This window comes from Schistocerca nitens, chromosome 2 (genome assembly GCF_023898315.1).
Source record: "Schistocerca nitens isolate TAMUIC-IGC-003100 chromosome 2, iqSchNite1.1, whole genome shotgun sequence".
Classification (NCBI taxonomy): Eukaryota; Metazoa; Arthropoda; class Insecta; order Orthoptera; family Acrididae; genus Schistocerca; species Schistocerca nitens.
Genome location: NC_064615.1, coordinates 232,092,176 through 232,096,703, shown reverse-complemented (window position 1 = coordinate 232,096,703; position 4,528 = coordinate 232,092,176). Strand labels below are relative to the sequence as shown.

Genomic DNA, 4,528 nt, shown 5'->3' with positions numbered 1-4,528 from the left:
GACAGTGCTGAGGCTAAAACAATTAATGTGTATCCAGTTGTTAATGGATTCTACGATCGTGTTGTACAACTAAGGGGAGTGAACAATAAAGCGCATGAGACAAGTCCATGGGAAGCAGTGAAGCGTATTAATTAGAACAGGATACAATGTTTTAACAGTAAGTGAAAAGATTTGATATGGGATGAGATGTATATAGAAAGATATTTTAATGTTAGTTTATTCAATTTATTCCATAGCACATTCGTGGCAATATTTGAAAGTAGCTATCCTAAGATGTTTTCCAGAAAATCGATTAAATAAAAGTAAGCCATGTATAACTAAGAGAATTAAAATCTCATGGTAAGATAAAGAGGGAAATTTATATAAAGGTCAGAATACGTCAAAATCCGACACTATTTTCATAAAGAAACACCGTCCACATAGGCCTTGAAGTCCCAATGGTACCGACCGACCGCCGTGTTATCCTCAGCCATTAGGCGTCGCCGGATGCGGATATAGAGAGGCATGTGGTCAGCACACCGCTCTCCCGGCCGTTGTCAGTTTTTGTGACCGTAGCCACTTCTCCTCAATGAAGTAGCTCGTCAATTGGCCTCAGAATGGCTGAGTGAACACTGCTTGCCAACAGCACTCGGCAGACTCTGATGTGACCCATACATGTGCTGGCCAAGCTCAACAGTGCTTAACGTCGGTGATCTGACGGGAACTGATGGTACCTCTGCGGCAAGGCCGTTGTCACACAAGTTTCATACTACAAAAAAATACAGGAAAGTCATTAAAATGTCAAGAATTATGCACGTCCTGATATAAATAAGGCAGGTACTAAGATAAAAAACTATACGAGATATTGTCATAAGGGTGATAGGACATTCAATCACTGTACAAGATACCATAATAACTGAAACGAACTACACTTTTATCAGTGATAATTCACAATTTGCGAGTACTTTTAACAATCACTTCCTAATGTAACAGGAAAAATAGGATTAAATGGTTTAGTTGAAGGATATTAAAAATGCCAGTCGATAAAACTTCATGCATTTAGAAGTAGCACCTACATCCTTTAATATCCTTCACTGAATACTTAAAATTATAACAAACAGAAACTAATTTGGCGTTAATGAAGTTATAAGTAACGTCTTGGGTGATATATATACTGAATTAGTGGCACACGCAATTTCCCAGACAGTTTAAAAAGTGCAGTAGTTAAGCCCCTTCGCAAGAAATGATACAAGAAATACTTAAATAATTATCATTCAGTTTCGTTACTGACACCTTTTTCCAAAATATTCGAAAAAGTAATACTCGTATACTCAAGAGTATTCTCACATATAAGTAGAAGCAATTTACTTAGCGTACCACACTTTCTCAATGGACAACCATGTACTTAAACTTAACTCACGCCGTCTACGGACTACAACTGGTTATTCTGTACCATCCGGCCGCCGTGTCATCCTCAGCTGAGGATGCGGATTGGAGGGGCGTGGGGTCAGCACACCACTCTCCCGGCCGTTATGATGGTTGTCGTTGACCGGAGCCGCTACTGGTCGGTCGAGTAGCTCCTCAACTGGCATCACGAAGCTGAATGCACCCCGAAAAATGGCAACAGCGCATGGCGGCCCGCATGGTCACCCATCCAAGTGCCGACCACGTCCGACAGTGCTTAACTTCGGCGATCTGACGGGAACCGGTGTATCCACTGCGGCAAGGCCGTTGCCACTTACCTTACACTACATGCCTTAAATAATAAGGTCTCACCAGTTCGTATTTTTTTTTTGTGATCTTTCCAAGGTGTTAGATTGCGTAAATTATTTTGCGCTCAGAGAAACCCAAGTTTTATAGCACTCATGGTTTTACACACAACTAGCTTGAGTCATAATTAACAAACAAAATAAAAATACCCTTCTTATTTTACCAGGTCTAGACGGGCGGAACAACGGAAACAATGTCGAGCACAGTCTCATTCTACCTACTGCGGGAATCCAAGTAACGTTGCGAGGTTAGTGAACGCTGGCAGTGTTGCAAATGCGGCTTTGGAACGGTCCAGGCAGACTGCATGGATAGCGAAGATGGTTAAGGGGACCTCCGTGATAAGCGGGAAATCTGGTCACGTACACTTAAATGGTAATGACAGTACCTGATGCCCCTGACCATAATCGATACAAAGAAAAATATCTAATTTGAGTTGCCGAATTAGACCCTCGACGTTCTCAACCGCGACAAGTCACCATTGCCAAGAAATGGAGTAGAGAGCGCTTCGTACGTCTGACCGCAAACGAACTTTCGTGTCTTGTCTACTACACTTGGGATTGCCAGTTAAGATATAACTTTAGTGCACTTTCTCGAAGTTCATTTGTCGATTCCAAGGATCGTAAGTGATTTTTAAAATAATTGTGCACCACATTGTCAGAGCATATTATTACGTTTGTATACGCTGCAAGAAGAAAAAGTAGTATAGCCGGAAAGACGACGTCGATTTTGATCTGATGACTGTGTATGCCACCGGGGGTGTAGCAGATGTATCGATCACGGTTTCAAAATCCTCCGCCAATAGATAGCATAGTGGCTACCAGAGCGCCGTCTGTGTCTACCCTTTAATAGGGAACACTCTGAGCCAGGAGGCTCAGTGTGGTCCAAAAATGTGAAGTAAGCATCTAAACATGACACGGAAACGCACCCGTTTTTACTACAACCAAGTGAGTGAATTAGTTTGAAAGGAGGGGTCAAAGTGTTCTTCCCAGTGGTGGGATGGACCGTTCAGAGAATTTCCACACGAGTTGGACGTGCTGTGTCCGATGTTCAACAATACTGGTATTGACGGGGTTCTCGACACCCACGTAGTGCAGACGCTTGTCAGCATTGTCGTATCGTAAGGGCAGCAGTGGCAGATCGTGGAGCGTCAACAGCACAGATGAGGGAGCTTGTCAGCTAAGACGTTTCATCTCGAACTGTTGGGACCTGTTTATTAGCAATGGGACTACGGGAACGCACACCTCTTGCCCGACGTTCACTCACACTACAGCATTGATGTGCACAGCTAGACTGGTGCTGTCAGAAGAACACTTGGGAAATGGAATGTTGCGCCGTGGTCTTCGGTGATGAAAGCAAATACCGCGTGCACGCAAGTGATGGTCGTTTGCGCTTATGACGTAGACATTGTGAGGGCTGTCTCGTAGATTGCATTCGTTCAAGACACGCTGGTCCCACCCCAGGCCTTATTGTCTTGTTGGTGGTAACCTACAATTCTCGTTCACCTTTGGTATTCCCGGAGGGGACGCTAACTAGCGCTCGGTACGTGCAGAATGTTGTCAGACCCGTTCTTTTGTCTTTCTTGCAACATTAAGGTGATGTGTTGTTCCAGCAGGTTAATGCTCGCCCATGCACTACCCGTAAAACTCCACGTGCTCTGAAAGATGTGCAGCAACATTCCTGGCCAGGACGATTTCAGAACTTCTGCAATCGAGCATGTGAGGGATGTGATTGAACAAAAAGTTACTCGTCCGATTCGTCAACCAACAACTCTTACAGAACTACAGGTCGAGCAGGCCTGGAATAATGTATGGTAGGACAGTATTCACCATCTGTACGATCGACTGGATGCCAAGGTCAGCGCCTGAATTGCCACCTGTGGATCTACACTGTGTTAATATGGGTGTTTCAGTATGGGTCGATACCTTGCTCGTCAGAACCGCTTGTGCTACTGATCTATAAATGTAATCGTTTCTCGTACTCTGTAGGCACTGTTGCAACAATAAAATTTGTGTGAACTGGAGACTTTTAAAAGCATGAACTAATTTTTTTCCGTCATTGTATTTTTGTTATTATTGTCCACTGCGGTAATGAACGGGTTGTGCGTAGGTTGGAACTAAAATAGTGGCAACACTGCTGTGGAGACACTATGCAATGGAATCTACTATTGTCGCTGGTAGCAAACGTTGTTGACATACCTACCTTACCTCCCAGAAAATGGACTCGCCCGCCCCACGTCACCGGCGTGATTACAACCGAGGGAGAGACAGTCACTTGTGAGCGAGCGGTCTAACGCAACGGTATCATTATGTTTTCGAAACAGGAACAACGGAGTTGAATCAAGATTAAATGTGCCAGAGGTCGTACAGCACGATAGTGTCATCAAGGTCTTCAGGAGGCGTGCGGGGAATTGGCATTGCCGTACAGAACAGTGGCTCGTCGGGTAAAATCCTTCAACGAAGGTCGGCAAACTGTGGCAGACATGCATCGGGCAGGTCGTCCTAGCGTCTCTGAAGAAGAAGTGCATGCTGTTGCCGCGTTAGTGGACAGTGATCGACGCCATACGATGAGTGAGCTCGCCCACGAAACCGGTTTAGCGAATACGACTGTGCTTCGCGTCCTGAAAGAACGCCTGAGCATGCGAAAAATTGCATCACGATGGGTTCCGCATGACTCGACGGAAAGGCAGAAATGGATGCGTTACGACGCTGCTCAGATGCACTTGGAGCGCTATGAGCGCGAAGGAGAGGCTTTCTTACGCCGTATCGTAATACTGGATGAG

The 4,528-nt window shown here is 44.9% G+C and overlaps 1 pseudogene; it reads right to left on the bottom strand.

The window, feature by feature from the left end:
• Positions 1-1,597: 1,597 nt before the first annotated feature.
• LOC126238350 (5S ribosomal RNA) lies at positions 1,598-1,715 on the bottom strand (annotated as a pseudogene).
• Positions 1,716-4,528: the final 2,813 nt, after the last annotated feature.